Source organism: Pseudophryne corroboree, chromosome 8 (assembly GCF_028390025.1).
Source record: "Pseudophryne corroboree isolate aPseCor3 chromosome 8, aPseCor3.hap2, whole genome shotgun sequence".
Classification (NCBI taxonomy): domain Eukaryota; kingdom Metazoa; phylum Chordata; class Amphibia; order Anura; family Myobatrachidae; genus Pseudophryne; species Pseudophryne corroboree.
Window position 1 is genome coordinate 342651430 of NC_086451.1, and position 23715 is coordinate 342675144.

At 45.2% G+C, this 23715-nt stretch overlaps 1 long non-coding RNA gene across 1 annotated transcript; it reads right to left on the reverse strand.

Moving 5' to 3' along the window:
• Window positions 1–4033: 4033 nt before the first annotated feature.
• LOC134947782 (uncharacterized) lies at window positions 4034–19003 on the reverse strand. The gene is made up of 3 exons (XR_010182771.1): window positions 18865–19003; window positions 6314–6436; window positions 4034–4757 (listed from the first exon to the last, which is right to left on the reverse strand). It is a non-coding gene; the product is annotated as an uncharacterized LOC134947782 (long non-coding RNA).
• Window positions 19004–23715: the final 4712 nt, after the last annotated feature.

The following is a 23715-nucleotide window of genomic DNA, read 5'->3' on the forward strand; positions in this document are numbered from 1 at the left end:
AAACGCGTTGGGTTTTATGAAATATTGTTTTATGAATTCACTGTATAAATTACTATATTGATGTATTATTACACAATATTTTAGACATTATATTTTTATTAAATTAAATTGCGTAATTTAGGTCAAGCTGGTTTCTGATTTTATTTGAACAATTGTGTTACTGAGCGCCCTCTGAGTATTGTATTTGTATCACTATTTTTGTCACCGACTAGCAAGGTGACTACTATTGAGGAGCAGCTGTTTTGTACAGCGCGAATTAAGGGAATATTCTTTTTATATATATATATATATATATATATATATAATCTTACTGGGTGCCACACATGCACAGAGGTGCAGGGGGTGCAAAGTGTATCAAACATAGGGGAATGGGGGTACAGGCAGGGCCGGTGCTAGGGTGTTCGGCGCCCCCCTGCAAACTATAAATTTGCGCCCTCCCATATTCCTTTGGCATGCGCCGGGAAAAGGGGTGTGGTCTCACAAGGGACATGGCCACACAACTGTACCCCCATTTAAAATTACGCCACAATGTAGCATAATCTTATTCATCTTATACGTAATGCCCCACCCGTAGTAGTAGCGTCCTTATATGTAATGCACCCCAGTAGTAGTAGCATCCTTATACATAATGCCCCCCCAGTAGTAGTAGCATCCTTATATGTAGTGCACCCCCAGTAGTAGACGCGTCCTTATACGTAATGCCCCCCCAGTAGTAGACGCGTCCTTATACGTAATGCCCCCCCAGTAGTAGTAGCGTCCTTATACGTAATGCCCCCCCCAGTAGTAGTAGAGTCCTTAAACATAATGCCCCCCCAGTAGTAGTAGCGTCCTTATATGTAGTGCACCCCCAGTAGAAGCGTCATTGTACGTAATTCTCCCCCAGTAGTAGTAGCGTCCTTATACGTAATGACCCCCCCAGTAGTAGTAGTGTCCTTATACGTAGTGCACCCCCAGTAGTAGAAGCGTCATTGTACGTAAACCTCCCCCAGTAGTAGTATCGTCCATATACGTAATGACCCCCCCAGTAGTAGTAGTGTCCTTATACATAGTGCACCCCCAGTAGTAGAAGCGTCATTGTACGTAAACCTCCCCCAGTAGTAGTATCGTCCATATACGTAATGACCCCCCCAGTAGTAGTAGTGTCCTTATACGTAGTGCACCCCCAGTAGTAGAAGCGTCATTGTACGTAAACCTCCCCCAGTAGTAGTATCGTCCATATACGTAATGACCCCCCCAGTAGTAGTAGTGTCCTTATACGTAGTGCACCCCCAGTAGTAGAAGCGTCATTGTACGTAATTCTCCCCCAGTAGTAGTATCGTCCATATACGTAATGCCCCCCCAGTAGTAGAAGTGTCCTTATACGTAGTGCACCCCCAGTAGTAGAAGCGTCATTGTACATAATTCTCCCCCAGTAGTAGTATCGTCCATATACGTAATGCCCCCCCAGTAGTAGTAGTGTCCTTATACGTAGTGCACCCCCAGTAGTAGAAGCATACACACACACACACACACACACACACACACACACACACACACACACACACACACACACACAATTCACACATATATACACACACATACACACCCACCATATACACACATACACACACACACATACACACATACACACCCACCATATACACAAACACACACTTCTCTCTCACCCTTTTCATGCTGCAGGCGCCGCTGCCAGTGACTGTCATACAGTGACAGACACAGCAGCAGCAGCAGGGAGGCCAGGACGGCGCAGCAGGGAAGGGATGCAGAGCAGGGGGAGCGCCTCTTTGTCCCAGCGCCTCCCTGCACTGCATCCCTTCGCTGAGCTGGTAGCGCCGGGCCTGGGTACAGGGTATCATGAACACAGGGACAGGGGCCACACAATGCACCACACATGGGGGAGCACAGAATGTTATACACACAGGAGTAGGAGAAGGGGGGGGGGGGGCACAGGGTGACACACACACACACACGCGCACACACACATAGGCAGCGGGCACAGGAGGCCACACAACAACGTGGGGGCGGGGGGGGGGGTAGATGATGCTACACACACGTAAGACAGGGTGTAGAGAAACCACACACAGGGGGCTGGGGGGGGGGAAGGAGGGCACAAGGTGTCATACACACACACACACACACACACGGGGCCACACACCAGGCTGTGGGGGGTAGAGGGTGCCACACACACATATAAGGCAGGGGGGGGGGGGTACATGGGGCCACACACAGGGGGGTGAGGGGTAGGAGGCCACAGCGCTCTCTGGTCACTCACTGCTAGTGAGGGCAGGCCCGCGGACGGACCCAGACACGGGCAGAAGAGGAGGCCGGCGGCATGAGGATCAGATTGCCGGCGCCAATGCAGCACCATGGCGCCGCACTGTAGTGTGAGTCGAGGACACTTCTGGAACGGTGTCCGGTAACTACTTCACTCCCACCACAGGGCGGCTGCTGGAGGAGTAGGGGCAAACGCAGGATTTGTAGGTGGGGGGTTCCACACACAGACACGTATATATCATATCTACACACATACACACACATGGGGATAAATTAACTAAGATGGGAGTTCTATTTAAGATGGGATGTTGCCCATAGCAACCAATCAGATTCCAGGTATTATCTTCTAGAAGGTGCTAGATAAATAAGAAGTAGAATCTGATTGTTGCTATGGGCAACATCCCATCTTGAATAGAACTCCCATCTTAGCAAACTTACCCCACGTAGTTGCAAGCTCTATATAAGGCACATATACAGTATGATACATTTGTGTATATATACAGTATATATAAGGTACATACTGTCTATGGAAACCCCTGACCCCTTGCAAAAAAAAATCAAAATTATATATATATATATATATATATATATATACAGCAAATAGGATACTCTGCAAGCCACAGCTGGCAGTACCTGGGGACTTCTTGTAGTGTGCACTGGACCTGATTGTGCGCACAATGTTTGTTGCTTGCTTCGGGCGGGGGAAGAGAAGGAGAGACTTGACAGGATGTGCAGCAGCACCCATCCAGCCGTCTCCAATTTAAAGCACAGAGAGCTCTGACAGTCATCAGAGCTCTCTGACTGAATTACCGAGTAGCTGCCGCGCATGTGTGGCAGCTCCGGACCTGGCCGCGGCAGTCAGTGTAGGGACGGAGACAAAGCTATCTCCGCCTCATAAAAACATTTTGACCATCAAGCGCTACAAGGCAGGGTGGCGGGGCCACTGAAGCCGGGCATCTCAGATCTCTGGCGAGGGGCAGGGAATGCTCCGGTGCGTGGGAAGAGGAGGGGGAAAATGCGGTGAGTTTAGTGTGACAGGGTACTACAGGAGGAGCGTCAACCCCTGAAGGCAGTCCGGGGCCATGGCAGCCACAACCCTGCACCGTAACACAGCCTGCATCCTTTCGCCCCGCAGTAGCAGCCAGAGGAAGCACTGTCCACACACCCTGTGGTGTACGGCAGGGACGGGGGACCCCTTGGAGAGGGGAGCCCAGGGTAATGTACCCCCTGGGCCTCCCCCTTAATCCGTCTCTGATCGCAGAGTAGCTACAAAGTTTTTTTGTGCAGTTTCAGAGTAGCTCAAAACCTACTCAGCGCTGGCGATCACTTCAGACTGTTCAGTTCCTGTTTTGATGTCACAAAAACGCCCTGCGTTCGGCCAACCACGCCTGCTTTTTTCCTGGCACACTTGCATTTTTTCGAACACTCCCTGAAAACGGTCAGTTGACACCCAGAAACGCCCACTTCATGTCAATCACTTTGCGGCCATCAGTGCGACTGAAAAGCATTGCTAGACCCTGTGTGAAATTACATTGTTCGTTGAAAAAGTAAGTCGCGCGTGCGCATGGCACCGCATACGCATGCGCAGAATTGCCGTTTTTTAGCCTCATCGCTGCACAGTGAATGAATGCAGCTAGCGATCAACTCGGAATGACCATCATAAAACAGTATCTTTTAGTACAACCAAATATCTTTTTGTTACATACGTTTATTTGAATATACTTCTTAAAAGCATTAAAACCTTAAAATATTACACTTTCCAGTCCATAAATCACTAATAAAAAGCTTTCCTTAATTGTTAGTAGGTGCCTCTATGAGGGCAGCGTTCTTTATTAGCTTCCGTATTAACAAAATCCTTATCATCCAACGCGTTTCGTCGATAGTGACTGCATTAGGGGTGTCTTTAGAAAGAACAGAACATAAGTTGTCTTAATATACACTTATTTTTTCAGCTTTGAAACAAATGTAAATCCATTTACAATTGAGACATTAAACCTAAAAACATTTTTTTAAACAATTTTTAACACAGATTATTTGGTTGACATGGTCTAATATAGCAATCACTGACAGGTGTTCTTTTAAAACATGTGTATCTTTCAGAGTTTAAAATATTAGTTGATTACTAAAAAATATTAGACATACAAAAGGACTCTGACAAATGGATGGCTTCCACCGAATAATATGCAAAAAATATGCAAAACAGGCAACAAGAAGAAAGAGATGGACCAATTACAATCTGTTTGTACATGTTGTTTCTACAAAAAATAACATTTAAATATAGTTATTGATCTTATCGTTAATAAATGTCAATTTCTCCATAGGTATGATATTTACATTATATTCCAGAAGAACTAGGGACAAAATTATGTCTCCAAAGAAGAAGTAATGGGGTTGTAATTGGCGACCTGTGACATGTCAATTAGTTGCTGATTGGTTGGTACTTTATCACCGTGCTATTTATTACTCTCCAAGGCTTGATAAATCTGAGCAGAAGAGAAAAACATGAATATTATAGTGTAATACTGTTTTAATGTAAAATTCCAAATATAAAAAATCATCAATAAATATAGATCATGTGCAAGTTGGACTCCTACCAGATGGATGTGAGATTTAAAGCCTCAATCAGTGGTGTGGCGGGGTATGTATTTAAACCGTTTCTGACCAATGGAGAGCAATAATTCATTTAGATGCACAATACATAGTAAAACATTGTCTGTTGGCTTATTTCACTTGTAAAATAAACAAACACCATTATCACAATTTCAACATTAAAACCAATATGAAAAAAACTTGAATATTAGTTTTTATTAGTTTAATTGAATAATTAATTATGACTTAGGCGTGTATTCAATAGATGTCAGATCCTTTCCGCCGGAAAGGATCCGACATCTCAGTATTCAATGAGCGGCCAAATCCGACAGGATTTGGCCGTTCACGACAATGCCAATCCGACTTTTTTTAAAGGTCGGATTGACATTGTCAGAACCTACAAAGTCAAATTTGGCCGTGGAATCCACCAAAACACGTGGATTCACGGCTATTCTGACGATCCACGTGTTTTCCGGCAAGTCGGAAATTACAGAATTGGCGACTTGTCGGAAAAAAAGCAAACCCATTGCATAGGTCGGAACCTCTTCTGACCTAAAAAAGTCGGAAACTGACGTCTTTCCGTCAAGACAGCAGTTTCCAAAAAGCATTGAATACCCCCCTTAATCAGTAAGTCCCGTCCCCTCTTCTGAATGATAGGAGCTCTTAACCTGTCTATAATGTCTCCACTGTGGGATATGAGCGCCGGACCGGAAGTGCTCTAGGTGTACTCACTGCCGTCCTGTCTAGTGTTAACTCTGTAACAGTATGACTTGCAGCTGTCTCTTGCCGCTGAGTCACTTCCTCCCTTGTTAGAGCGGGCAGCGATACGTCACTTCCGCTGCTCCACTTCCCCCTAGCTATACGTTTTCTTTTAGAACTCAGTGTACATAATAAACCATAATAACACCTGATCTCTTTTACTTGATACCAAAAAAAAAAAAAAAGATTAGGTTATAACAATAATTCTGGATAGGAGTTCCAATACTTTTATATGTAAAGTTAAGTATTACCCAAATCTAACTCTCCCTGCACATGTTACATCTGCCCAACCTGCAGAGCAACAGGGTTTTGCCCAGTAGTGTGCTTTTTTGGTTTGGCCATAAACCTGAATAAGGCCCATTGTCCTTCACAGGAAAAAAATAAAACACATTGGGTCCAATAGGAAAAGACAAACACATTGCCTCCTGACAAGAACAATAAAACTAATTAATACATTTACCACATTACTACTTAAGACATTCATACCCTGCGCCCATAAATACATTTAAACCCAATGCACACACAATATTTATTCATCTCAGAGAATCCATCAATCAATCAATCAATCAATCAATCAATCAATTAATCCTCCATCACTCTAACCTGTCATCACACATTAACCATCCCAAAGCCATTCGTATATTCACCCCCAGCACCTATTCCCAAACAGCCATTAATTCCAGACTCAAACCTGCAGTTAACTTTAGTTCATATGTCCAATGGGTAGGATGTAGTCTCGGTGATGGTCCTTAGGTAGTCCACTGGTCTCTGCACCAATGCCGTTTCGATCATCAAGATCCTTGTGAATGGATACCTATAGGATCATTTGTTTAATATTTTTATGAGATTTTATCCTTTGAATACATTTTTGGCTTTCTACAGTTGGGTACGCTCAATTAGATTCAGACACTCCACTATCGCTTTGTCTGTTTGTTCCTGGTGTAAAGATACCACTACATGTTTTGTCACTGCCTGTATTTAAGTAAGTTTCGTATAGCCTGGCTATATTTTCAGTGGTGGCGAGACTCTATACTTAACTCATCACCAATACAGAATCACCTTTCTTTTTCCGAACACATGGATATTTTATTATGAAACTTTCCCTATAAGACAATACTACACATTGTTGTTCTTCTTTTTTTCTCTTTTGTTATATGGTTCATTGGACTTTCTGCGAATTGTGCAAAAAAATTGACTCAAATACAGAGATAAAGGACCATATGGGTTGTATAATTCATACGGTTTGATATTTCATTTCATCGTGTTATTATAGTTGTCGCGTTTGATCATCCACTTATTTTCATATTAATCTTTAACCCTATATCTGATTGGACAGATACTTAGTGGTTAGGATTGGGCCGACTCCTAAGGTGCGCCCAGGTTCATTCTTTTCTATATTTTAAACCAGTCTCTGGTTAGACAGAAATCTACCTCGGGTCACTTCCGTGTCCCTGGTCGTTCTAAGCGGGCTGCTTCCTCCTCACAGTCTACAAACCTTTCTGATGTCTCATCTGAAGAGGAGGGGGAGCATACGATGTTGTCTGACACTGAATCCTGTGTTAGTGATGAAGATTCTCCCTTATTAATAGCTGTCCCTGCCCTAATGGTTGCTCTTAATCATATCCTTCAAATCACAGATGAGAAGGATTCCACTACTGTGGCAAAGAAAACTGATAATTTTAAACAGTAGAAGTTGGTTAAAACTGTGTTACCCCATTCTGATCATTTAGTCGACATCAAACGGGAACGCTGGTCTAATCCAGGGAAAAAATTCCCTATTCCAAATGTGCTTTGGCTCGCTACCCTCTCCCAGCAGAGTTGTGTAACAAATGGGAGACTCCATCACCAATGGATTCTCACGTCACCCACCTAGCGGTGTCATCCACTCTGCCTGTCACCACTTTCACCTCACTGAGGGAGCCAACAGATAAGCGTGTTGACGGATGCCTGAAATCTATATACTCCCTTACAGGGGCTGTTCATAGACCCACTATAGCTGCCTCTTGGGCTGCAAAAGGTTTTGAGGTGTGGGTTCAAACATTAGAGGAACAGCTGCCCTAGGATATCTCTGAAACTCCCAGGCAATACCTGTCTCATATTACCACTGCTTCTTATTACATTTAGGAAGCGTCCTCTGAGGCGGGAGTATTGGCGGCCAAGGCATCGGCTACGTCTGTCCTGGTGCGCTGCCGCATACTGTGGTTGAGGCTGTGGAAAGTGGACTTGGACTCAAAGAAGACTTTGGAAGTCATCCCCTTCACTGGGGACATTTTGTTTGGGAAGACCTAAATAAAATTGTATCTGAACTGGCAGCTGCTAAGACAGCTTTTCTCTCCACTACTAAATCAAAAAGTACCACTTTTCGCTCCTTTTGGCCTCAAGGGAAAGCGAAAGATCAGACATACCCTAGACAATCTCGCGTTTCCAAAACCTCCAAGCCCAAGGCTAAGCAGTCTTGCGCAGCCCGGCAGCCTGCTGCAAAACATGACAAGCCTGCTGCATGACGGGGCGGGCCTCCCCCTGTGGACCCCAGGGTGGGAGGCTGACTTCTACAGTTCACCCAGGTCTGGCTCACGACCACTTCAGATGCTTGGGTACTGGAAGTTGTCTCTCACAGGTATGCTGTTTCATTCAAGAGATGTGGAGTGGTTGTGCCGGTTCCTCAGCCCCAGAGGGGCAGAGGTTATTACTCGACCTTGTTTCTGGTCCCGAAACCCAATGGGTCCTACCGGCCTATACTCAACCTCAAATCTTTGAACAAGTTTGTGAGAGTGTCCAAGTTTCGTATGGAAACGCTGCGCTCAATAGTGCTGGCTATGGAACCCGGAGACTATATGGTATCCCTGGATATACAGGATGCATATCTGCATATTCCTATTGCCATCTCGCATCAGCAGTTCCTGCTGGTTTGCTATTGGCGACCTTCACTACCAATTCCAGGCTCTGCCATTTGGACTGGCTACGGCTCCTTGGATCTTCACCAAGGTCATGGCCATTATGACGGCCCACCTCCGTCACCAGGGAATCAGAATCCTACCATATTTGGATGAACTACTGATTCTGGCAATTTCACACGAAGTCCTCCTCAGTCTTCTACAACTGACGGTGACTTTCCTGCAAGCCCACGGGTGGCTAATAAATTGGAATAAGTCCTCGTTGGTCCCAGCTCAGATCATGGTGCACCTAGGGGCACTCTTGGATACACACAATCAGAGATTGTTCCTGACTAAAGACAAAGTCCTGAAACTTCAGGACAGGATAAGCCGCTTCCTTCATCGCCCCAGAGTGTCGATACACTCGGCGATGCAAGTACTTGGCCTAATGGTGTCATCCTTCGAAATGGTAGAGTAAGCTCAATTTCACTCCTGTCCTCTGCAACAGTTGATCCTATCCAAGTGGGACGGCCTGCCTCATCGAAAAATTATCTCTTTGACTCTGGAGGTTCATCTGTCGCTGTCCTGGTGGTTCCTGGACCAGCAATTGTGCAGGGGCCGTCCCTTCTGGATCCCCAAATAGGTCCTACTGGCAACGGACGCCAGTCTGTGGGGATGGGGAGTGGTGTTGGAGCAACACTTGTTTCTAGGTCGTTGGAGCAAGGAAGAATCACTCCTTCCGATCAACATTCTGGAGCTGAGGGCAGAGTTCAATGCACTGTCTCTCGCCCTGACTCTGGTACGGAACAGGCACAAGGTTTCTGATCTTTGTATAAAGAACCAGGGATCCTCAGGCAGTGTTCTTAAATACACTGGCAGTTCCATGGAACTTTCAGTTGCCTTACATATTCCCTCTGGTGTCACTCCTGCCCAGGGTACTGCGTAAGTTCAAGCAAGAAGGAGGAATGCTAATTCTAGTCACTCTTGCATGGCCCAGAAGGCATTGGTTCTCAGACCTGCAGGGTCTATCGACAGAGCATCCCCTTCTACTTCCTCAGCGTCAAGACTTTCTCGTACAGGGCCCTTGTTTTTACCCGGAGCTGGCCAGACTGGCTTTGACGGCATGGCTCTTGAGGGCCAAAGGATTTACTGAGGCAGTTATTCAGGCTATGCTGAAGGCCCAAAAATCGGCCTCTGGACGGATTTATTACCAGGTTTGGCATTCTTACTTCACCTGGTGTGCTGATAAGAATTATGACGCTTATAGATTCAGAACTTCCAGGATTCTGGCTTTTCTACAAAGGGGCTTAGACTTAGGTCTTCGTCTGGCCTCCCTCAAGGTTCACATTTCTGCCTTGTCGGTATGGTTTCAGCGCAAGATTGCCTCTATACCTGATGTTCATACATTCACTCAGGGTGTTCTATGTATTTAGCCTCCCTATGTCCCCTCCAGTGGCTCCATGGGACCTGTCTATTGTATTGAAAGCCCTTCAAGAGTCTCCCTTTGAAACTCTTGAGACGGTGGACCTCAAATGGCTCACGGCCAAGGTCATGTTCTTGCTGGCTATTGCCTCTGCAAGAAGGGTCTTAGACTTTGGCGCTTTGTCCTGTCGTCCGCCCTTTCTGATTTTCCACTGTGACAGGGCGGTTCTCCGAACCAGGCCCGGTTACTTACCTAAGGTAGTGTCATCTTTTCACTAGAACCTAGAGATTGTGGTCCCCGGCCTTTATCTCTTCAGACTTGATGGCTAAAGAATGGTCTTTAAATGTGGTTAGGGCTCTCCGTGTCTACGCGGACAGAACTCCCTCTATTAGACGGTCTGATGCCCTGTTTGTCCTGTTTGGATTCCACAAACGTGGCTTGCCTGTGAATAAGCAGACCTTGACCAGATGGATTAGGATGGTGATTGCACATGCTTACGCGCAGGCTGGTCTTCCAGCTCCTGCTGCGATTAAGGCCCATTCTAACCGATCTGTTGGACCATTTTGGGCGGCCAGCTGTGGCACTTCCATGGAACAATTGTGCAAGGCGGCTACCTGGTCCTCTGTGAACATGTTTCGTAGGTTCAATGCCTCCCGTCGCCGCCCAGGATGCTGCCTTTGGACACCGGTTTCTCATATCCACTAAGGCGCATCCCCTCCCTTGAGGTATTGCTTTGGGACATCCCTGATGTTTCCCTGTGGAAACCAATATACCCTGCTGCAGAAAAGGAGAGTTATGGTAGACTTACCATTATTAACTCTCTTTCTGCAAAGTACATTGGGTTCCACAGGTCGCCCACCCTGACGCACCTAGCATCTTTGGGTTTGTTTGGCATTAGCCACTGGTACCTTCTCCTTTCGTGAGATTGTGTTCTTATGTGCCTAACATCTTCCTTCTCTCTTGCCTGCTCCTGCATTGGACTGGTTAACAAATCTGAGCTCACAGTGCCTGGAGGCGGGATTATAGAGGAGGCCCCTATGCATACTGGGACAGCTAAAGCTTTACCTGTTGGTGCCTCTGGACCCAGTTCCACTCTACACCCCGATGTTTCCCTGTGGAACCCAATGTACTTTGCAGAAAGAGTTAACAATGGTAGTCTACCATAACTCTCCTTATCTCCTCTCTAGTGTCTTTTCTATCAACAAGTAGATCTTACTGAGCAACAATTAAGCAATACTCAGGCGGAGCAGTACATGTCCAGTTTAACACTGCGCTGATAGAGGTTGCTGTCACAATCTCCGTGAAATGCAAGCATGCCTTAGGATGCTCCAGGTAGTGCTCTACTTCCCAGAGCCAGGCAAACTGCAGCTCTGTTGCGACGTTGCTTTAAATCTAGCAGCTAATCACCGAAATCTTGTGGCTGCCTGCAACTCCAAGGCTATTACATTTACCCATAGCTGTTATTTTATTATCACCTAGTGGAAATGGGCAGTCCTCATATTACATGTCTGTATTTCAAAATAAAAATAGCTATTAGTGTGCAATCAGTTTTCTTTTCTTTGTAATATAAATGGTGTGTGGCAATAGTTCCTGAAAAAGGAACCACATTAATAACCAATGTCCAAGATTTGCCTGAGCTTTATAAACAGCAGTGTTACATAACCTGACCTGCATTCTGCAGCAGTCTCAGTACACACGCACCTACTGCTTGTTTGCTTCCAACTTCAGATGGAGATTCAATAACTTCAGGCTGTTTGCTAACCAGGCTTTGCTGACATCAATATGAAAAGCCACTTTCACAATAAGCAGCCTTGTTCAAATGGGGGTTTATAACATAATTTTTATCCTTTAATCTGCTGCTGTGTGTTTTCCAAGCTACCCAATATTTTGTCATTTAAAATCAAGACCCCGCGCAAGCCCAAAAATTGCCCATGGACTTGCAGCCAACATCAGGTAGGCCTACAAGTCTGAATAAGGTCCTCAACCTGTATCCAGTGCGGGATCTCCCGCTGCTTAGTCCACTATTGGCCAAATAATAACTTTGCACATATCAGTAGTTATCAGTATCAGCTTAGTATTAAACACATCAATGTCCCCACTACGAGGGTAAACATATTTCAAAGCATTGGAAATAATGAATATATAGTTGCTAACTTGGAAAGAATCAATTTTCCTTGTGATTACATTGACCAAAGTAGCGAAAATATATGTCTTAAAGATTCAAGAGCCATACTTAATTTTCCATCAAGGTGAAGTAGCCTTTACATCAAACAGTTTCTGTCAGAACAAATCACCCATTACCAGCAAAATTAGGAGATAGTACTTTTCAGGACTCACAACTGCTGTGCTGACAGCTGGCAAATCTTACATGTGGCTCAATATTTTTCTTGGAAAAAAATCCAAAAACATATTATTACGACTTTTGAAATAATGCAATGTACGGGAAAGGAATGGGAGACGGAAACCCAAAATGAACAGATACTGAAACACAACACCATATTTGACACCGCAATGCAGAAGAACATACCGCAATGAGACAATCCATGAGGAAAGAATCAGATTCTCATGAGGGGAACCAAAGAGTAGTTGTAGGGTTGGGAGGAAAAGAAGATAGGGATAGAGAGTAGGTGCAGGGAAGGAAATAGGAAGAGGTGAGGGAGGAGTTGGAGTCAGCCTCTTAGCCAAATTTTAGCAAAGAGTAATTCTATCTAGTATAGAATTTGGGCGTCATGTGGAATTAGATACAAGACGTACTTCAACCATAAATGTAAGTTATGTCTAAAAAAGGATACAATTTGCGAGCCATGATCAGATCCCAAAATTGAGCCAGCTCTTCATGGGTAGGGTACATTATCATCATGATAATTTTCATAAGCATTTCTGTCCCAGTCTTTATAAATGCAGTTGCCCCAACACGACAGTACTGTATTTTTGGTATGCTCACATGACCTTCCTTCCCCGATCTGCCAGGGGCAATGTCCTGACTTCATTGTCTCCAGCAAAAGTTGAATGACTTTAGAAACATTGGATGCAGTTTAGTTAAAACAAGGTACCACACGTAAAATAATAATTTAATAATGTGGAAGGTTCCGGAATGAAATGTGTCTGTGTTAAGGCCTGGGGTAATATTGGATTATTGCATAATGGAATCAGCTTTAATTGTTTGGAGACTACGTTATAGCAGCAAGTACAACTGTTGAATATGGAAAAGAAGAATGCCAAAGTAGGTGGAACAGTCATCATCTTCCGTAACCAGTAGCTCTAACACTAAGGCAAACATGATCAGGAGGAACAGGTGGGAGCTTTACCTAGTAACACTGTGGATTTGACAGGAGGTTTATTTAATGTGGAATTTGTGGGCCAGAGGTTTGTCTGCATAGACCTCACAAAACCTTGTCGAAGCCACTGTAGTGATTTGGTGGCTTTTTAGCTAAAACTTGTGCTGGCTCCTAAGTGAAGAGATTGTAATAGTACTATTATGTATTATATTATTATATGTACTTATTTTGGTACCTAACAGTCAGGTCTGAAGTTTCAATTCTTTAATGTTCTATATTCAAAACTTTTTGGGGCTATGGCCAAGTTGAAGTTCATGGTTGAAGTGTGGTCATGGCTGTAGTTGCGTGTGTTCAGGTATAGTAACTGTAAGTTTAGCACTGGATGTGAACGTACCCTAGCAATGGATGGTATGTACATCAGCAATGTTGAATAGCTGATAATGCAAAGTAGAACAAGTGCTGGACAAATTAAGGGCCTGATTCTGTGCTGTACACAAGTCTGAGTGCATCTGCATCTAGTGAACGTTAGCAAACTGCACCTGTTGTAGGGCATACGCACCTTTGCAAAGTCATGAACAAGTCAGATTGTGTTTGTAGAATCAAACCCATAATAAAGTTCTCCATAGACATTAACAGTAACTTAATCGCTGGGCCATACATACTGTATAAACCCTGTTTTGACGCATTCTGATTTTTATTGTATTACGCAAATATGTCCCGGCACACTGTTTAGGAATTATTTCAGTGGCATAGCAAGAGACCCTGCAGACTCCACAGTGGCTTGGGGGTGCCGGCACTGACTGGCTGATTGACACTCCTGTGGAATACGTCCTGGCGCTGCGCAGAGCAGCAGGCTGCGGGGTAGCTGTGCCCCAGAGGTACAACGCTGGGATCAAGTGTCTGATCCCAGTGCTGGCAGTAAAGCTGCAGCAGGTGTCCCATGCTGGGACCACCCGCTGTCTCCCAGCACTGGACTTGAAAAGGCGTTGGACAGCGCCTTGGAAGCAGTGTTTCAAATTTGGCGCCAGACCAGCAGCCAATAGGGAGCCCCAGCTGTGACCTTTTGACTATGGCACCCTCCGTGAGCCAATCACAGACCACAGAATGACAGCCAATGGGAAGTGGCTGCGGTGAGCCAATCAGGGCTCGCCTTGTCAGAGCTTGCTCTGCCCCTGGCATCTGACGTGAAATGCCGCTGGGAGGAAGAGGAGAAAGTAACGCGGCAGCAGGAGCAAGGATAACACATCTGCAGAAGAACTCCTGTGGCCACGGAAGAGGCCAGAAGATGTTGGGCTCAAGAGGGAAGACAGAAGGTGCAGGCTGGAAGAAGAAAAGAAGAAGCTCCTCACTACAGCCTCCCCCAATGGTACAGGTAGGCCCATTGGTGAGGCCTCCCTGTCAGGGGGGAGCAAAATTTATAGTTACCCTACTGGATTATTACATGAACCAATGTTACAAGTCCCCATACTTTACTTATTAGTTAGCTTAGATCCACACTGACCTTTTATTCAGGAATATTGAATATGTGTAGTAAATGACTTTGAAAGGGTGTCAGAGTGAGAAAAAAAGTGTACACACCCGAATGCATATAGCATCATGTTTAAAAAAAATAATAATAATAATAATGTGGAGGGGTCCGGTGGGGGCGTGGGTCTGACTGCCTCCTCGCACTATCCCACACACACCTCTTTGCTGTCAGCGGGAGCTGCCTCTCTCTCTTCCCAAGCCAGCACATGCTGCTGTGTGCTGGGCTGTGAATTCAGGGAGGCTGCTGCAGCTGAACAGCAGTAGTCTCCTCTGCTTGCATGATGTAGGGCAGCAATTGCCCCCCACCCACATTTTCCCCCCTGTGCACAACACATACTGTATTGTCATGTTTTCTGGATTAGGCCACAACCACTACAGTACCTTGGTCTGCATGTTACTATGTAACATCCATTATGCTACAATAGACCATGTTCTAAAATACATTATCATAAGATTTAAAATCATAGGCGTGCGCAGCACATTGTATTAGGGCACAGAAAAAAACAAATAGATATCTCCTACTGCGCACTCAGGAGCTACAAACGATAAATTATGTGGACACGTTCACCTAACGTGCTATAAAACTGATAGACAAAAGGAAATATACACAATTCACCGCATGCGCTCACATCTAATGAACAATCTAAATTCCTTATACTTAGATGGATAGGGAGTTCATCCACACCGGTCACAGTAAGTCCAAGAACTTCCGTTGAAACTTCCTCTGGCTCGTTTGTCAAAAGAAGAAAAAAGAAAAAAAAGGAAAACCAATATAGTGTAGTATGTTTGTCTAATGTTCAAGCGAAAGTCTTATCAGTGGATTATGAGTAATGGAGGCGTGGTGCTTCACAATGGTTATTCTTCCACTAAAAGTTATTCGTACCGTACTCACACCCAAGTGTAATAGGAACCACTCATAAAGGTATCTTTATCTTCCTCCACCTTCTATAACTTCTTTCTATTCAGTCAAATAAGAAGTAATGGAGTACCTTACTTACAGTGAGTAAGGATAACATAAAGATCTTTATAGAACCTTTGGTGGAGGAATATTGGATAAAATATATTATCCGCCCACTGTTTATATATAAGAGAACTGTACATATATATATATATATATATATATATATATATATATATAAATATACTACACTATATTGCTCCCCTGTCTTTCTTTGGGTCGTGATTTGGAATACACTCACTTCCATGCATGACTGATCGGTTGGAGTGCCAGAAAGAATAACTTGAGTGCCGGTAACAGAGGAAGAAACACACACAGATAAAGAAACCTTTATGTGCAAGTGTTATCCTTACTCACTGTAAGTAAGGTACGCCATTACTTCTTATTTGACTGAATAGAAAGAAGTTATAGAAGGTGGAGGAAGATAAAGATACCTTTATGAGTGGTTCCTATTACACTTGGGTGTGAGTACGGTACGAATAACTTTTGGTGGAAGAATAACCATTGTGAAGCACCACGCCTCCATTACTCATAATCCACTGATAAGACTTTCGCTTGAACATTAGACAAACATTCTACACTATATTGGTTTTCCTTTTTTTTCTTTTTTCTTCTTTTGACAAACGAGCCAGAGGAAGTTTCAACGGAAGTTCTTGGACTTACTGTGACCGGTGTGGATGAACTCCCTATCCATCTAAGTATAAGGAATTTAGATTGTTCATTAGATGTGAGCACATTGTATTAGGGGGTGCATGACTGGAGTGGCGTGACTAGCATTGCCTACTGGGCGTGCCTGGCATCACCTACCGGGTGTGTCTAGTACCGCCTACCGGGCTAGAGTGTATATATATATATATATATATATACAGTGGAAATTGTAAAGTGGGGGTATGGAAAAGTGATGGCGTGACCACTCAAAAGGGTGCATGTCCTTTAGTGTAGTTTACCACACTACATACCCATTATACACATTATGCACCACAATAGTGGGGCCCCTTATACTATCTAGTACTGGTGCACCTTTCACATTATAGCACACGGTATGAGCTGAAATTCACATTATAGCACACGGTATGAGCCGAAATTCACATTATAGCACACAGAATGAGCCGAAATTCATATTATGCCTCATGGAATGAGACAAAATTCAGGGAAAGTGACAGCAGGGACATAGGGACAGGGAGAGTGACAGAGAGAGGGACAGCAAGGACATACAGTAGGGACTAGGGAGAGAGAGAGAAAGGCAGCAGGGTAAGATTACCTATTTAGCAGCGCGGTGCTGAGGATGCTGTGGTCTGCGGTGCATGAGGAGGCTGTGGCTGGCGCGGGGTGGAGGAGGCTGTGGGCCTCGGAGATGGTGCAGAGAAGGATTGAGGGTGGCAGAGGAGGCTTAGGGCGGCGGTGGTGCAGCGGAGGAGGAGGCAGAGGGCGGCGGTGGTGCAACGAAGGACGGAGGAGGCTGTGGTCGGCGCCCTTTGATGATGCAGCACTGCACTGGCTCCCATGACCCGGCGCTACTATTTCAAATCTGCCGCAGACCGGTAGCCAATCAGCCAATATATATATATATATATAAAAGGTTACACACACACATATAATTAATATATATATATATCCTCCAAATCAGTAGGCACTCCAAATTAGTATTCCGCGATAACTGCCGTGGTGCACAGCTAACAATTGGATACAGAAACAGCGAACAGCGGCACTCCTAACGGACTTGTAAAGGAGACAAGACACCTACAGTAGGTCTGATAGCGAAGTTTCGGACTTTACTCCGTCCTCAGGCCACAGGTACAGCTTTACCTGTAGCCTGAGGACGGAGTAAAATCCGAAACTTCGCTATCAGACCTACAGTAGGTGTCTTGTCTCATTTACAAGTCCGTTAGGAGTGCCGCTGTTCGCTGCTTTCATATATATATCTATATATATCTATATATATATCTATATATATATACAATTTCCAAGCAGTCCACACTCTGGCCTTTTAAGTATATGCTGGGGTGACTTCCATATAATGATAGATACTTATGACCCATCAATTCCAATGTAAATCCACAACAGAGGAGCACTCACCAGTCTTCAAAGCAGTTTTTTCTTTATTTTCAACAAATCATGAAAGAGGGGGGTATCGACGTTTCGGTCCCAAGTGGGACCTTTGTCAAGATCCCACTTGGGACCGAAACGTCGATACCCCCCTCTTTCATGATTTGTTGAAAATAAAGAAAAAACTGCTTTGAAGACTGGTGAGTGCTCCTCTGTTGTGGATTATATATATATATATATATATATATATATATATATATCTATAGCTATATATATATATATATATGTATATATATATATATATACATACATACATAAACACAGAGAAACTACTGAATGCTTGGCTCAGCTCTAATATTTTATATATATACACATACACGCCCAGACACATTTGAATACAGGTAAAATGCCTTACTTTTATAAAAAATACACTGCTTCATGTGTTGGTCCGCCCCTGCACTTTGTGGTGGAGGCTAGCATGGTCCTGGCTCAGTGGCGGCGCAGTGCTCCGGAGTCTGACCGACTCCGCAAAGGAACATGGGAGGAGGAGCTGCTGCAGCCGGGCATGCGCTGCAGCCCTCCTCCCGGAATGGCCGCCATATTTGTTAGGGGCATCCGATGCCAGCATCATACACTGACTGCCCCATCAGCTGTGCCGGCGCCGCATCCCGCATTGCACCAGTACCGGCGCTACCGCAGGCGTCTCTGCTCAGATGTGCGAGTGCAGAGCCGCACGCGGCGCCAACCATCAGGTACTATAGCAGACATCAACGTTCGGATCGCAGGCGTGGAGTGTGGGGGTGCCGGACATAAGGGGGTGCCTGCGCGCACCAGGCAAATAATACCCAGAGCCATATTAATGAAGCGGTGGCTTTTATCTCTAAAAATTAAAATGGTACCATATTGAAGTGCAAAGCCCGGTGTATTTTGTACATTAATATTATTGCCGCTATAAATTTAGAGGTGAAACTTGTCAAGAAGCACCAGAATATATATACATTAGAAGAATTGGGCGGCACTCAAGGGACTCAACTTTGCAGGGAGAAGGTAGATCTCTTCAATGTTTCGATTTTTTATGAAATCGTCATCAGGATCAAATATTTTCAAAAGTGCAAACAAATAACCTTTATAACTCACCCAGTGCATGTCATCCACCTCCTCCTACCGCCGCCGAGCGCCGGACGCCATCAAGTGACATCACCGCCGGCGACGTATGCTGTTCAGCGTCTTCTGGCCAGTGACGCGGGGAGATGGTCAGATCATGTGACAACCTCCACCAATCTAAAAAAACAGCAGGAACAACAACAATAATGACATACATTCTATATTATAATGCAATCGGTAAAGATTGTTACTATATCAGCGAATCAGAGTATATAGTTTAGGTAACTTATACGCATACATCAATGAATGCAGCGATCCCCATATTACCAATATCGATTCCTCAAAAAATAGGAGAATAAGGGCAATATGGATACACAAAAGGTTAAGTAAAATACGATACAACTACACTGTATAAGGACAGTAAATATACAGACAGAGGGCTATACGAAGCACACACAAGTTAAAGAAAACAAATTAATCCAAAACACTCATTTAGACCTCTCGGTGTCACCGTATTCAGGCAATGTATCCATTTCACCTCGCACTGTAACAGTGCCCTATCTCTGTCACCACCTCTAATACTCTTAGTCACCTGATTAATAATTTTATAGCGTAAGGTGGCTAATCCATGCTTAAACTGCCAAAAGTGACGTGCCACAGGTTGTTCCTGAGACACAACCTGTTCCTCAACAGCTTTACGTATAGAAGATCTGGCTCCTGAACTTTGATCCCCAAGTCCCCAGAACCTTCTGAAAGGTGAGACTCTCTAGTTGTTTATCCCATTCAAAGCTAAGAAATATATTTTCAGGAACTTTAGATATCTGCAGTCAAGAAAGCTGCCCTCCCACCGGAAAATGATAAATATTAAGCCCCTACGTATTAAACAACCCCTATCACCCTGGAAGTCATGTACCAGGGCTTCTTCATTCAGCCCAATGCCTCCTTCTACAGTTTAGCCCCATCTGTGCAGTAAAGGAGTAACAGCAGAAATTACTGCTCCAAGTCCTACATGCTGAGCTTGGTATGCAGTTTCATATTTTCCAGTACATCCTGAAAGGTGGAAACTTAGTTTTTGTAAGCTAAGAAATCTATTTAGAGGAACTGGAGATATCTGCAGTCAAGCAAGCTGCCCTCCCACCGGAAAATGATGAATATAAGCCTACTCCACTATCCACCCCTCCCCTGCAAATTACACACCCCATACGACCCTGGACGTCATGTTCTGGGGCGCTTTCATCCAGCCCAATGCCCCTTCTACAGTTTAGTGTTCTCCCTCCTGCCCCATCTACTACCATCTATGCAGTAAAGGAGTATTTAGCAGAATTACTGCTCCATGTCCTCTGCTGAGCAGAAGATAGAACACCCCCTACCACCCGCGGGACATCAAAGCTGCCGCTGATAGCACCCCTCACCCCTACCGCTGGAGAATGGGTAGGGGGCCCAGTGCATTGCTGTGCCCAGGGGCCTACACTGCTGTTAAAACGGCCCTGTATGGGCCTAAGTACCGGCCATTGAGCAGTATTTTTATATATATATATATATAGATAGATAGATAGAGATATAGATACATACATACACACACATAGTACAGTCTATCCATTTCAGCCACTGTAATATTTTGTATGTAGAATGGGTGTAGAGAGACATCTCTCTGACAACCAGTAGCGGATCTTGCCACAGGCAGGCAAGCTTTTTGCCTGGGGCGCCACCCTCTCGGGGGTACCACCGTGGCAAGAACTGCTACTTGTGCTGTGCAATGCGCAATGACGTCAGGCGCACCGCACGGCATTGTGGAAGCGGCTATAGACGCTAGAGGTCACAATTGACCTCTAGTGGCTGTGCGGTGCTATGGGAGAGATGTCATTACGTCTCTCCCATAGATCCGAGGAGCGGCGCCGGAGACGGAGGACAGCAGTGGTTGGGAAGCAGGAGCGGGGCTGGTATTTTTTTCTTTCTTTATTTCTTTTTTTTTTGGTAAGCGGCACTACTAGAGGGGCATTAATACAGGGGGGACAGTACTGGGGGCACAACTACTGGGGGTAAAACTTATGGGGGCACAACTAATGGGGGCAAAACTAATGGGAGCACAGTACTGGGGGCACAGCTACAGGGGGCACAACTAATGGGGGCAAAACTAATGGGAGCACAGTACTGGGGGCACAACTACTGGGTGCACAGCTACAGGGGGCACAGTACTAGGGGCAAAACTACTGGGGGAACAACTAATGAGGGCACAACTACTGAGGGCACAGTACTGGGGCAAAACTACTTGAGGCACAACTACTGGGGGCACAGCTACAGGGGGCACAACTACTGAGGGCATAGCTACAGGGGGCAAAACTACTGGAGGCACAGCTACATGGGGAACAACTCTACAGGGGGCAAAACTACAGGGGGCAAAACTGTGGCCATACCCCTTCCCCATCAAGCCATGCCCCTATTTTTTGACGCGCGCCGCAGGCGCGCACTAATCTTATTTTACCTATCGGGTGGGGGCAAAGGAAACTTTCGCCCTGGGCGCCACAAGGTCTAGAACCGGCTCTGCTGACAACACACACATAAATACAATTGACCTATTTATCAGCCAGACTAATATTAACAAGTCCTGTAATAGAAACAGCCCCCATATAGCTGGGTGATGCAGTGATTGCAGGTAATCACTCTCAGGGGAATCTGTCCTGACTTTGCAGCACATTTACAGAACTGAAAATAGAACTTTATAAGTTGTGCCACTCTCTTGCTACTGACATGCAGTTGCACAATACATCAGATACAAACAAGGAGCAAGGTGTCCTGCTTTCTCTTTCAAGAACACAACACGTATAACTGCTCTAATACTTTGAATGTAACTTGGGTAGTGATTTATGTAAAAGTAAAAACCCTTGAGGCCAATTTCCTCACAGCACATAGAGGATGAAAGTGGTTGAGGATCAGAGGTGATTGTAACAGATAGTGAGGTAGCAATCAGTCACAGATGTAAGTCCCTGATGTGCTGCAATCTCTGGCTTCTGCAAGTGCATAATTTACACTTGTATATTGGAATATACTAGAGATGAGCGCCGGAAATTTTTCGGGTTTTGTGTTTTGGTTTTGGGTTCGGTTCCGCGGCCGTGTTTTGGGTTCGACCGCGTTTTGGCAAAACCTCACCGAATTTTTTTTGTCGGATTCGGGTGTGTTTTGGATTCGGGTGTTTTTTTTAAAAAACCCTAAAAAACAGCTTAAATCATAGAATTTGGGGGTAATTTTGATCCCAAAGTATTATTAACCTCAAAAAACATAATTTACACTCATTTTCAGCCTATTCTGAACACATCACACCTCACAATATTATTTTTAGTCCTAAAATTTGCACCGAGGTCGCTGTGTGAGTAAGATAAGCGACCCTAGTGGCCGACACAAACACCGGGCCCATCTAGGAGTGGCACTGCAGTGTCACGCAGGATGGCCCTTCCAAAAAACCCTCCCCAAACAGCACATGACGCAAAGAAAAAAAGAGGCGCAATGAGGTAGCTGACTGTGTGAGTAAGATTAGCGACCCTAGTGGCCGACACAAACACCGGGCACATCTAGGAGTGGCACTGCAGTGTCACGCAGGATGTCCCTTCCAAAAAACCCTCCCCAAACAGCACATGACGCAAAGAAAAAAAGAGGCGCAATGAGGTAGCTGTGTGAGTAAGATTAGCGACCCTAGTGGCCGACACAAACACCGGGCCCATCTAGGAGTGGCACTGCAGTGTCACGCAGGATGTCCCTTCCAAAAAACCCTCCCCAATCAGCACATGATGCAAAGAAAAAGAAAAGAAAAAAGAGGTGCAAGATGGAATTATCCTTGGGCCCTCCCACCCACCCTTATGTTGTATAAACAAAACAGGACATGCACACTTTAACCAACCCATCATTTCAGTGACAGGGTCTGCCACACGACTGTGACTGATATGACGGGTTGGTTTGGACCCCCCCCCAAAAAAGAAGCAATTAATCTCTCCTTGCACAAACTGGCTCTACAGAGGCAAGATGTCCACCTCATCTTCACCCTCCGATATATCACCGTGTACATCCCCCTCCTCACAGATTATCAATTCGTCCCCACTGGAATCCACCATCTCAGCTCCCTGTGTACTTTGTGGAGGCAATTGCTGCTGGTCAATGTCTCCGCGGAGGAATTGATTATAATTCATTTTAATGAACATCATCTTCTCCACATTTTCTGGATGTAACCTCGTACGCCGATTGCTGACAAGGTGAGCGGCGGCACTAAACACTCTTTCGGAGTACACACTTGTGGGAGGGCAACTTAGGTAGAATAAAGCCAGTTTGTGCAAGGGCCTCCAAATTGCCTCTTTTTCCTGCCAGTATAAGTACGGACTGTGTGACGTGCCTACTTGGATGCGGTCACTCATATAATCCTCCACCATTCTATCAATGTTGAGAGAATCATATGCAGTGACAGTAGACGACATGTCCGTAATCGTTGTCAGGTCCTTCAGTCCGGACCAGATGTCAGCATCAGCAGTCGCTCCAGACTGCCCTGCATCACCGCCAGCGGGTGGGCTCGGAATTCTGAGCCTTTTCCTCGCACCCCCAGTTGCGGGAGAATGTGAAGGAGGAGATGTTGACAGGTCGCGTTCCGCTTGACTTGACAATTTTGTCACCAGCAGGTCTTTCAACCCCAGCAGACCTGTGTCTGCCGGAAAGAGAGATCCAAGGTAGGCTTTAAATCTAGGATCGAGCACGGTGGCCAAAATGTAGTGCTCTGATTTCAACAGATTGACCACCCGTGAATCCTTGTTAAGCGAATTAAGGGCTGCATCCACAAGTCCCACATGCCTAGCGGAATCGCTCCGTGTTAGCTCCTTCTTCAATGCCTCCAGCTTCTTCTGCAAA